The sequence below is a fragment of the Scleropages formosus genome, chromosome 23 (assembly GCF_900964775.1).
Source record: "Scleropages formosus chromosome 23, fSclFor1.1, whole genome shotgun sequence".
Classification (NCBI taxonomy): Eukaryota; Metazoa; Chordata; class Actinopteri; order Osteoglossiformes; family Osteoglossidae; genus Scleropages; species Scleropages formosus.
Window position 1 is genome coordinate 14515912 of NC_041828.1, and position 13538 is coordinate 14529449.

A 13538-nucleotide genomic window follows, 5' to 3' on the forward strand; every position below is an offset into this window, starting at 1 on the left:
GGCAGCCGAACGCTAACGGCCGACCCCCCCATCACATTACATCGGCTGCAAGGAGCAGCCCACCTTTCTGCTTAATGATGTTGTAATTATCTTTTGATGCCTAAATGCTCTCTGGTGATGGGAGAGGATGCTGGGAGAAATGGATAATTTCACGCTTACCACACTTTAGTCCTGGTGCGGGTCGTTTGGTCCCCCGTATGTCGTTTTTTTCACTTGTTATACAATTTTTTTTTGTTAACAATGCTCTTGCCTTGCTGAGGTTTCTGTAACTTGACCTGGCCAGCGTTCTTCACCATAGAGATCCTCTTCACAATATGTCCGTTCGCGCTGTTTCACATTTGATCGTGTGCTTCGTCTCAGCTGCAAATAAGTTGTTGCCGCAGGGATTTAAACAGAGGTTTCTACCAAAAAGAAAAGATTTAAAAAACAAACAAACAAAAAAAAAAAAATCAGAGAGCCTTGTAGCCAGCTTCCGGAGAATTTAAAACAAAAGACCGATACCCTCACAATGTAGATGCCGAATCATCATGAAAGCCTCTTCGAAATGTGCAGAGTACAAACATGCTGTACGCAACGTGCATTCAGTCACCGCACGCAGCTGAGAAATTCTCTCACCAAAACTACAGAACAAGATTGTGCATGGCTAATGTAGAATCACTTGTAATATAATGATGTAAATATGAGTTTTGCGAAAGGCCTTTGCTGTAGGACACCAAAACTTTTGTATGGTTTACACGACTCTAAGTGAAACTACTGTTGCTGCCTTACGAGATACACTTTATCTGAACATATATATTTATGATTTAAATTTAAAATGGCTTAACAATCGAACTAAAGCCAGTACTACCTAATGCTGAGTGTCCTTGAAAGTGAATGTCATATTCACTAATTCTTCAAATTCCTGTATTGTACACAAGCGATGAAGCTGGCATCATTTCCAACAATGATGCTTTTTTTTTCTTCAAACAATGATTCTGTTGGCTTTCTTTCGTAAAACGCCATTTCGGTGAAAAATACATGTTTGTAATTGTACATAAATGTTGGATCGTTCACAGATTTGTCCCTTAATGTCACCGGGAATTCAAGTAATTTACGTTATAGCGCTTTTGGTACAAAATTGTAGCCGTACCCATCTGGAGACTCGACTCATTCGGACAAAGACGAACGTGACCCCTCAGAACACGGCACCGACTTGTGGCTTTTTCTCGCTGTCGTGTGGGAAAGAAATCACAGCTCTCTTATGGAATAACGTAGTGAGGGGAAGACGAGTCGTCACTCAGCGATACAGGATTGCTCATTTTGCACTCTGTCATTTGAGCTCCAGACAGGCAAGGCAACACAATTGTGCTTTACGCTTACGGGCATTAAGATCCAAAACGACGAGATGCCATAGTTTACCACTGTGGTGCAGGGTTCACCATCTCCGCGTGGACAATGTTTATTTTGTCAAATGCTAATTGCTTTGTTTAAGTACCTGTTTATTAATACATTCGGTTGTTTTGCTTATTAATTGCTGTTACTCGGCTCTGTGCATGAATTGGAAGTTTGTTTTCTGGAATGCTTGGATTGAGGTTACTGTGTAAATATTTCAGTGTCCTTTTACTTTTTTCTTTTTCTCTGCTTCGGAGCAAATGTGAAGGAAACGGTATTTCCACACATGTACAGTATTTTTTTAACCGACAGCCTCGAGAGACACTGCTCCGTCGCCTTGTGGATGGAGAACAACCTTTGGGACACAAACAGCAATGGTAAAAGCTGCATCATCTCTTGTTTGTTGAGATTAAAACCCAAAATATTCTTCAAAAACAGGTAACTGATCTATGGATTTTTTTCCCCCACCATTATTATTATTCCCCTTGTGTGTTGTTTTGCCACTGTTTTCCGTGTTCTTATCTGAAACCCTGACGTCTCAAGTCAGTGAGCTGCAGGATGAGGAGAAAAGAAGTCCATACAGCAGGTCTCAAATACATCTCTATTCTCATGTTGCTTCACATCAAGCTGGAAGAGAACCGTATTTTTCAAGCGTTTTCGTCTATTTGGAAATGGGCAACAAATCATATTGCAAAAAGCCAAGCACATCTAGTTACCACAGACTGGGCACATTTATCGAATCGAAAGAACAAATGTAAGAAGAACAAGCCGAGGGGCCTTTTCTTCACTGTGAAACGCACAACTAGAAATAAAACATATAATGAAAAAACGGAGCGGAAGAAAATCCTTATTAACAGCAACATCAGCTCCCATAAAAACAAAAACATCAACAATTTTCTGGAAGAAAAAACAATGTAAAGCAAATTAATGCAAACGTAATGAAACTTTGGTATAGCCGTTGCGTTTTCTGATAAAACGCTGTTCCACAAACATGGAATGAATCCAAGTGCGGAAATGAAACCCTCAACATTATGACATTTGAAGAAACACAGAACATTTCATATCTGGATATAATATGCTACATATCATTGCATTATTGATTCTTACTGACATTTATGTGTTTTACTCTTGAAATCAGAAGCACATTCATCGCTTCTGCTTCTGGGCCTTTTTGAGAAGTGCGAGTTTATGTAGAGGAAGCAAACAACATGCCCCACTAAAAGTCAATCTTCACTACTTAAATCACACCGAAGAGTCCTCCTGTGGCTCCTGTCTTAAATTATTTTTTTTTCTCTCAAAAGAAAAGCCCTTCTGTATTATGCTTATGTATTATTCCCTACCTCAGCTGCTTGTGAAAAGGCATATCAGCTCTTGATTGTTCACTCTTTATCTTTTTTAAACATTAATTGCACATTAACGTTTCTTATTGTTTGACTGATGTCGTTGCTATCCCTGTGAAACTGTTTTGAAAAAATAGACAAAAGGGAAAAAAAAAAACACTTGGCTCACTTCTATCAGATGGACCAAGCAGAAGGTAAATTAAATGAGATGCTACAGAATCACTCATTTCCTTAATTTACATAACCTGTAGGGGGTGCAGTGGCGCAGCGGGTTTGATTGGGTCCCGCTCTCCGGCTGGTCTGGGGTTCGAGTCCTGCTTGGGGTGCCTTGTGACAGACTGGCATCCCACCCTGGGTGTTTGTCGTCCCCCCCCAGCCTTGTACTCTGTGAGGCTCCGGTTCACCGGTCACGTGTGTGTGCATGACCTGTCTAAGCACCTGCATTTCCAAAGGAGGATCCAGGTTTCCAGACCCTCTTTCCTTATCAGGATCCATACGCTCATGACTAAAACGCAGCTAAATTATATATGACAATGTATTGCATATGTAACCCAGTTGTCGGACAATATAACACTGTATTATGAGTTTATGAATTTGCAGTTACGTGATAATACAGACTTTACTGGTCTAACAAATTGTTGCTCAGATTGTCTGTAGCTTCATTATGAAGACGTAACACAGTACCATAACAGTCACTATTAGCTGATCTGGTCATATAAGTGGCTCTTAACAGTAAAAAACCATTTCCAAAAAAAAGGAAGAAGCAGAAGCCATTGGAAAAAGTAACACATCTCAAGGAGCTGTTATTAAAACAGATTTGTCACAGCAGTGAGTTAACACCCCGTACTGTACGTGTTTAACGCTCTAAAAATAATATCTTTCCAAACTGTACGCCTTATTCTGCAGTTTAATATTGTCCTGAATCAAACTACTCTGCTTTAAAGGATCAATTCTCAACAAAAGTTAACCGGCTGTAAAAATGACCACATTAAATCTCCATTATTTTGGCTACTTGTGTTCGTAAGAGCCGCGGGAAAGGAAACATTTTAATAAACTAAGGAGAAATTTCCACATTTTTAAACACTTATGCACACGACTGAGTTGAAAAACTCATTTTAAATCTGAAAGGCATGACTTCCCACAGAAATGAAATATCAGCCAGTGCGAACATAAGGACGCCAGGCCTTAATTGGAGGTAATTTTTTCAGTCTTAGGCAGGTTTCGACTCATATTGCGGAAAAGCGAAGGAGCAGGTGAAACGTTGAAACATTAATGAGTCGTCGCAATGACACCCCCTTCCTTCCCTGCTCAGGGCTTTCTCGCATTAAGCACACGTACCAATTCTTGTCGAAAATTACACACTATATATGTTCGGCAGAATTCTCTGTGCCTCTAGCCTGATGAAAAATGTATGTTCTTCCGATGGCTCTGCAGACTCAAAAGCGCACAGCGTCGCAGCGGGACCGTGCGGGTGCTGCTTGTCAGGGTGTCGCCGTAAACGTGCGCTCTTGTTTACTCCGAGCCGCGTGTCGCTTTGGAGAGAAGTGTGTGCGGAATGAGCAGACATACATGTAAATGTGAGCGCGCTCTACATTCTGCTCTGAGGACAAGGCCCTTTGAACGGTGTTCGGCAGTACAAGTGGAACCCCTGGCGGGCGGTTCGGGTGGGGGCGCTACGGGGGAGACGGGCAGAGGTGTGTGCCATGCAGCATTCTAACAAGCAATTACAGCACACAGTAGATGATGACCAGATGATCAAGGACGCCAGAGCCCAGGGACGACACGGCAGTAATTAAGTGTAATTAGCGCTGCCCTAAAACGCACACGCATAAAATGATCCCGCCGTACTATGTGGCCTCTAAATATCATTTCAGAATATGTGGTGCATTTATTACCACCCGCTAATCGAGTGCAGCATTGCAACGGGATGGATTTGAAAAGCCAAGTCGAGTTTGAGCGTTTAAAAGCGGACGAATTGCGAGGGTTACGAGGCAAAGATTTTGAGCCTCGTCTGAGTAAATATTTCTTTATCCGATACATTGACGGTACCAAAGGGATTAGTTTCTTAGGATTTACTGTACAGGCGCCATTCTGTAGACCACAGTACGACAACGCAGGAACGGCGCACCGGGCGTCTTAAACTGTTCATATTTCAAAAGAAATATAGTGCCACACATTTTCTGTATTAATAGCAGCACTAGAGAAATATGCAATGAATATTATAGCTTTATCTTAATGATAATGTGAAAAGATGAGGCTGCGATGGGATAGTGTAGTTGGTGACTCTGCTGCTCCACAGCTCTTGGGCTGTAGATTGGAATGTTGGCTTGATGCTTCTTAGACATCTCTGCTTGGTTGACCGTCAACATCCACAACTTTCCTCAACAAGTCTTTCGAAGACTGAGAATCAAACCTCCATCTAACAAGCAGGGTCGTCCCATCTGTCGGGAAAATTCAATCATTTTGTCTGCTTCATCGCTCAAGAGCCTGGGAATGATGATCGACTCACGCCTGCTCCTACCAGCGCGCTGAAGTCATAATTCGACCCTGCAGGAACCTCCTGTCTAGCATCCATGGGATCCGCCCAAATTTCACCACACACTCTACACAGCTTCTGGTACAGGCCATCAAGATATTCCACCTGGACTGCTGGAACTTCCTCTTGTCGCTCTTTTGGCCTTCGCCGTGGAGCCTCTCAAGCCTGGTCCAGTATGCCATGGAACCAGTTGTGTTTGACCTGTCACAATATTCCCATGCATCTCTCCTCCTCATTTCTCTCCATTGCTTTCCTGTAGTTGCCTACAGCATGTTCAACACTGTGGTTTCAGCCTAAAAGACTGTCAAAGGATGTACACCCTGACACCTATAGAAACTGATCACTTCCTGCACCCCCAGAAAGTATGCTTTGGTGGTCCCCCTCACAACACACCCAAAATCAAAAGTCCACTGGTTCTCGGTCTTTTTGGACCCACTTCTTTCCTCTCCATAAACTTGGATCACGCTATCCATCATGATCACCTCTCTATTTACTATATGCAGATACAGGGGTAATGTGTACAGGCAAAAACGATGGAATTGGATGGACCGGCTGTGCCTCGGACATCATGTGTCTGTGTTTAAGGCTCTTTATCTGCTGCAAAATTGCTTTTTTTAGCCTCAGTTGCACATCGCTTTGGAGACATGTCTGCTAAATGAATAATGCAAATGTAAAACCAGAAAGAACGTACCACTTATGAGCATATACAGTTTATTAAAATGTGTAAATCTTTATGAAAAATCTGTTAGTAGGGTTACTATGAGAGTTCTGGAAGTTTTTACGAAATTTCTTTTTCGCTCAAACTAAGATTAATAGATTAATCTCAGATTGATTAATTTTTAGCTCTGATTAATTTAAAAATTAATGAGCAATTAAAGAAATATTTTGGCAAACACCCTCCAAAATCCTGCCATGGTAACATACAAGACCAGCTATGAGAATAACGGGTTATATAATAAATAAGTGTAATAATCGATTGACTTAATCTATTATCTTCAGACCCTTTGTCCTAACATGATAATGGCTTGGGTCGGTGTTTTGGGCACAAAGATGAAAGCTGTGCTCGGATCCCATTTTTTTCATTATGCTTAGGCCTGTTTTCAAGTGGAGACTTTGATCTTTCCGCAGGAGGCCTCCGTGAACGGATGGCTTCTCATTACTTTACATTTGTCAGCACTGTACACACCGAAGAAGCCTTTTTGTTGCTTAGAGAGGAGATTTATGTATTCCATCCCAAAAACACGGAGTACAGCTATTAGACAAAGCAAATCCGTGCTGCATGCCAGACTCGCTTAACTTCGGAAGACACAAACAAAATGAAATCGGCTGTGATAGCGAAAAGTAATTGTTTATGCTGATGGTTCAAAGCACGTCTCGTATTCTTGGATAATTTCCTTCCTATCAAACACACATTGTGGGACGACTCCTGCCAGATGGTGTAAAAATGAGCGACAGTGAGGATGATGAAATTCGTTCCCCCGGATTTAATTTATGTGACGAGGTTGTGGAAACTCATAAAGCCACTGTGGTGTACGCGGCGAAGTCACTCAGCATCAGGCCGGCAACAAACAACCAGCGAGCGAAAAAGAAACATCAAAGGAATATAATTAAAGTGCAAGAGGAGAATAACTAGAACCCTTGTAGATGTTCCACAAAATAGTGTTTTCGCTGCTATTTGTACGCATTACTTGACAAAGTCAGCCTGGCCCCTCGACATTTCAAAGAGCGAAGAATCAGGCTAATGCAAAGCAACAGGTCCTTGAGAGGGATATCACCATAACTGCTCCTGTCCAACAGGTGACCTCAGAGGTACTGGTCCCTCGACTGCGTACGTCCCTGTAGCAATGTGCTGTGGCCCCCCAGAGAAATTTCCTTCCCTTTTTACCACTGGAGCTATATTAAATATAGGAATAACACAATAAGTTGCTGTGGACAAATGCATCAGCTAAAGGAACATAGTTACAATATTTATAGTGAATGAATGAATGAAACATTATTAATCCCGGAGGGAAATGCATTTACTTTGCCATATATGACATACTGTATATGTACATAGGGGGGTATGGTGGTGCGGCAGGTTAGACAGGGTCCTGCTCTCTGACGGGTTTAGGGTTCGAGTCCTGCTTGGGGTGCCTTGCGATGGACTGGCGTCCCGCCCTGGGTGTGTCCCCTACCCCTCCAGCCTTTCGCCCTGTGCTGCCAGATTAGGCTCCGGTTCGCCGTGACCCCGCCCAGGACAAGTGGCTTCAGGCTGTGTGTGTGTGTGTGTGTGTGTGTGTGTGTGTGTGTGTGTGTGTATGTACATGTACCTAGAGATACAAGTCAAGTAACCAAACACATAAATATGCCAAAAAAATTAGTATTAAAATTAATTAACAGTAGAAAGTCAAATAGGTATGAAAATAAAACATGAATAAGTTAGTAAGTGAATGAATAGGCAAACATTTAAATGCAAGAGAGGGAAGACTGGATAAAATGGTCATATAAAATATAATATACTGTCAATGCATTATGTATTGCTACTGCGTGGAACTGGGGTAGAGTAGTGGTTAGAGCTGTCGCTTTGCACCTGAAGGACCCTGCTCGCCCTGTAATACCTTTGATCGAGGTACTTACCCTAACTTGATAGAGTAAAAATGATCTTGCCGATAAAGGGGTAAATTAACTTTGATACCTTAGTATACAAAGGTAACATAAAGTCACTGCATAAAGAATGAATTGTCTCTCTGCACTTAAACATTTTCTTTATATCTGTTCAGTATTTGGTGTCTGATAAAGGCTTTACATCCACAGAGGTATTTTTCAACCGAGAGTAAAATGTGGAACGTCGAGTACGTTCGGCGCTTTGATGCGGAGGCCTGGCCGCACCTGTAACGGCCACGATGAGCTCAGTCTGTTCCCAGTCATCCCGGCGCTGATCTAGCCGCGTCACCTCACGACTGAATGAAAGCAGGCCGCCGAACCTGGCGCCTTCTCGCTCTCCTTTTAAACGTTTCAAGTCACGTTAAGTGTGAACGAGCAGTATCGTCCCTGTCCCGTCCCTCAGCCAGGCAGCCAGGTGCTGTTTTTGGGATGCTGGCGATGCACATCTGTACAGAATGATCAGCATCTCCAACACTGACAACGGGCCTCCCCAGCACAGACACTTGGGGTCGGGGGGGGCGTTGATCCTGCAGGTGTCCCCTATGTACACCAGTGAGTCACTGTCGCCGCCCTTAATGTCAGTGGTTACGAAGGTGGGAACGGCCGGGGGGGGGCGGGCAGAGGTCTTGTGGGTGGGATGGAGATCTCCGGCATCGACAGCTGACAGAAAGGAGGCCGGGGGTTCGGGGGAGGAGTTGCAGCAGCTGTCGCCATCCCCCGCGAGCGTTCAGTGGGCGGGCGCTTCGCAAAGCCGCCCCTCACTCGTCCCTTTCGCTCGGCCCCGGCAATTAAGCTGTCAGGCGTGGACGCGCGGGACCGAGAGGGGACACCATAAGAACAGTGGCGGAGGGAGCGCAGACTATTCTCAGCATTAAGCCTGTAATTTGCGCACATCCCAAATGATCACGTTGGCCGGACCCGTTGCCGGAGAGGACGGTCCGCGCGCCACGAGCGGCTCGTTTAATAAACAGGTGCTGGCGGCGCCGCGGCGCTTTGAAGAGCGCGCTTGAAGCGCACTAATTGGCGCGTAGGCTCCGGATTTGGTGGAGAAGCGCCGCGTTCGGCGATGCAACTTCAGCTGTAGTCGTCTGAGCGGGGCTGCCGACCGCACGGTTCACGCTGCAGCTTAATTTAACTTAAAGCTTTCCCGCCAGAAAATGACGTTACTGTAACTGTGAGAAAGAAAGAAAGCAGCAATAATTCCGTGCGTGCGACCTCAGCTCTCTTTAACTTAAGGAAGAGGAACGGATAACTACTAGTACAGTAAAAATTTTCTCGCTTTCCTTGAAGCCTTGAAGCCTTGTCTTTGTCTGGGAGATTTTTCTTTTCCTCTCCGCTGTTGCCAGCTGCTTTACTCCATCGTTACAGATATACTCCGTTGTCTATTGTTATTTACAGTATGCTCTCTCATATATTACATGGAGAAGTGCTCTATAATAAAAAAATTGAACTCGATTTATTGCTAATATGTTGCATATATGGGGTTATAACTCTAACCTTGATTCATTTTCAGTAACCTTGTTCGGTGCTCTTTGTCACTCTGCCAGAGGAGCGCTCTGTGAAAATAAATTAAACTGGAATGAATTGAATATTTTTATAGAAACAAAGCAATTTCTTTTTCTAAAATGCTTCTCGGAATAGAAAATGTTTATGTCATAGGACACAGCTTAATGTGTGTATTCATAGGTCATAGGAGCACTGCATCACCACCAATACATCAAAGATACACTCACTGTATTTTTTTTTTTTTATGTATTTTATCACCTTCGCGGTCATATCCACTGATCTGAAATATGATAATATTCTACTGGCTGCTGCATCTCTCCACAATGTTTTCGAGGTCATTTGCATAAGCACTGAATTTAGATTTAAAAATAATATATTTTATTTTATTTATTATTTCTACTGTTTTTCTTTATTTTTGTGTGTGTGTTGCCATCTGATTTTCCTGGTTATTATAGATGACTAGAATTATAGGTAAGGACGGGGTCTCGCCCACCTGCCTGAAGGGTGTCTGCTAATTATTCGGATAATAATTGAACTTCATATGTGATACACTGTACATGTCAGCACTAGTGTTGGTTGTCGTGCCAAAAAATCTACTTTGCAGCCTCTTGATAGAGCGCTATATATAGCCAAAGCATTGACTTCACACCTCGTTCTCTCTCTCACACAGGATGTGAAAAATCACAGACAGGATACTAATAGTTTGTTTGAAAGTACAGAGAATTTACCCTCATGAATAATATATTGTTCTGGCCCCAGGGCAGGACTCCAGGGTGAGGTCCGCGATACCATGTAGAGCTGTGTGTAGAGTGAAAACATCAAATCAGATGTGCGGAGGAATATTTGACCCGCGTGTCAAGGAAATCAATCGATATCTGGAAACAAGTGGATTTTTTCTGCCTTCAAAGAGCTGGAAGATCACTTCAGAGTTCACAGCTGAAATTGAAATACGGAGACACAATGTCTGTTGTAGACATTGACACATACACACAATATGATGTGTACACATTTGTAACCCTCGCTATGTGGTTCGACATTATGGCTGCCGTGGAGCTACGGAGAGCTGTGGCCTTCATTAAAACTAAACGACAAAAGCACAGTAAATGATGTGCAGTAAAAAACATGAGACATAAGATGATGTCACTACTATACTGTACGGACCTTAGTGAATGCAATGTACGCAAAAGCATCCAGGTGTATACAATGTGTGCATGTGGAACACTGCTACAGGAGGGGATCTCAAACAGTGTCCAGTGTCAGCACTGAAATATGGGGACAGCTGGTAGCGTAGTGGTTAGAGCTGTTGCCTTTGGACCCAAGAATCCCAGGTTTGATCCTAACCTCCAGCTGTAGTACCCTTGAGATAGATACACATTGTCTAAAACAGCTTATCCTGAGCGAGGTCACGGTGAACCGGAGCCTAACCCAGCAACACAGGGTGCAAGGCTGGCGGGGGGACACACACTCAGGATCGGACGCCAGTCAATCGTAAGGCGTCCCAAGCAGGACTCAAACCCCAGACCCACCAGAGAGCAGGACCCTGCTGCGCCACCATGCTGCCCTTGAGCAAGGTACTTACCCTAAAATTGCCCCAGTAACCTTAGAGAGCTATATAAATGGGTAAAATAATTGTAAGGATGTTGTAAGTTGCTTTGGAGAAAAGTGTCAGCTAAATGAATACATGTAATGTAGAATACTCTTTTCCACTAATGTGGTCATTAAATTGTAGATTTACATATATCCTTCATATTGCCTCAAAAATTGTACGCACCAACATTTTATGCACATCATATACTATGAGATTACATTACAGATTTCTGTTAAATTATATAAACCAGATATTTCTGGCGAGAATACAGTGAGCCAAGATTATTTAAGGCAGCTACAATGGAAAACTGAAGGTCTGAAGATTTTATTTTTTCAAGAGGTTCATAGAGGATGAGAACTGATTTATTAGTGGACTTTGTCGCCACCTAGTGGTCAAATAATATCTGCACCCAGAAAATAAACTTTCATCTATCTATCTATCTATCTATCTATCTTTTTTTAAATGTACTATGGGGGGGTGCGGTGGTGCAGCGGGTATGGCCGGGTCTTGCTCTCTGGTGGGTCGGGAGTTCAAGTCCCGCTTGTGGTGCCTTGCGACGGACTGGCATCCCGTCCTGGGTGTGTCCCCTCTCCCTTCAGCCTTGTGCCCTGTGTTGCCGGGTTAGGCTCCAATTCGCCGTGACCCTGCTCGGGGCAAGCAGTTTCAGTCAATGTGTGTCTATATATACTGTATATAATTTGCTTCTAACAGAAAATAGTTAACACTCCAAGAATTATGCTAAAATAAGAGTTATAGCAAGTACTTTCCAGTGTCTTAGCTGTCTTGAGGATTGTAAATGAGCCAAGATCTCCCTGCTTGCCCACTGACCCCAATCTCTGTAATTATCTTACCTGCTGGTACAGTATTAAGCCTCTGCTGCTCGCTGTGTCACTCTCCAAATCCAAGTGATACCAGCATCAGGCAGGAGAGGACTGAGGGAACCAGCTTCAGCTTCAGCTTCAGGCCCTGCGACATGATTCGGCAAAGACTGAGACGAGAGGTGCCTGATGAAATTGTAAGTAGAGTCCAACTTTGAGTGCAATACGTCAACAAAATTGTAGACCAGAATGGGTGAAGTTTGTTTGAAATGAAGGGATGATTTTTTTTGCCTTGCTTCATGTGTGAATTTAAATTTGCTCACGAAAAAGTTAGTCTAACAAGAAAAGCTTTAAATTATTAATACAAATAATGTCAAATGAGGGCATAAATGGGGAATGTGTAAATATTATAAATGATAGATTTTTAGAACTTATGTATTGCACTGGAAATTGTGCAATATATATTAAATACACACAGTGTCTGTCTGCACCATTTAAACCAATATTCTTTAAACTATTTCATTGAAAGGCTCTAATAAACTTAACAACTAATAATAACTGAGTCAGAACACTGTAACTACTTCACCAAAAACATGATTAACATGTCCAATGCACTTTTAATTTCAAGTGATGTTGAACACTGGTGCAGCACAATGAAGCCTGGCTCTTAGATACTATTTTCCATCTCAGCTCTCCTGCAGTGATGGTCACACTTCTATTAAGCATCATTTCTGAAAGTGGACTAAGAATGACCAGGACACCATCTGCATTCTGCTGATCTGTCCCTTGGAGGATTAGGAAATTATTGAGCAAATACTAACATTGGAAACTTGCCCGAAGGGGTTGCGGTGTCCTGTTCCGGAGTGTTGCTCGTGCATCATAAGGTCTGTTGGATGTGGTGGTACCGCTGGGCTACTCAGCGGGTCAGAACGAAGCATGGTTGTTAGTGAGCATCGTGGAGAGACCGCTCAAGTGGCCCATTTCTGAGTGTGGGTTTGAAACACTGCGGTGATACTACTGCTGCTAAAATAGGAAGGAGCTCAGCAGTACATCTGTGAAATGCTGAAGAAATAAATAAAAAGTACGAGTAACGGGAAAGGAATGGTACTGTATATGCAATGGTATGTTTGAGCGTTTTGATTTCATTACGTTGTGTTAATCCTTTTTGTTCACTAGGGGGCAACTCGCCATGAGGAGCCCCTGCCCCCACAGGTTAAAAATGCAGTGACTCACCTCAGCTGCCAAAACCTCAGACTGGTGGCTAAGAATGGCACTGATTCAAGAACGGCTGGCGTGCGTCTGTCACCTGGGGGAGGGAAGAAGTCAGGGGGTCCACTCACCAGCTACAAGGCCTCGCAGGAGGGCCCCGTGTCCAGAGGTCCTTGTACGGAGCCGGAAAAAGAGTACGAGAACCAGCCGCTCAGGCGTCCGCTGAGGCTGGAACCTCTGGACCTCCCCAGGGAGGTGAAAGAGGCCCAGAAGGAGAAGATGAAGGTGGTCCAGCGGGAGGCCAAGGCTGCCGCCAGGAAGCTGGACATCATGGGAAATGGAGCAGGTCCCCAGAAGGTGAAGCCAGGTACGCCTGAGCGACCCGCAAGGAGGGAGCGAGCGGAGGCGGTCAAGACTCAGAAGACCACTCTTGTCCCAATGCCACAGGTGCAGCCCAATGTTGTCCCGCAGATGGCATCCCCCCTCCCCAGCCTGCCCCACTTCCCCAACCCCCACAGCAGGATGCT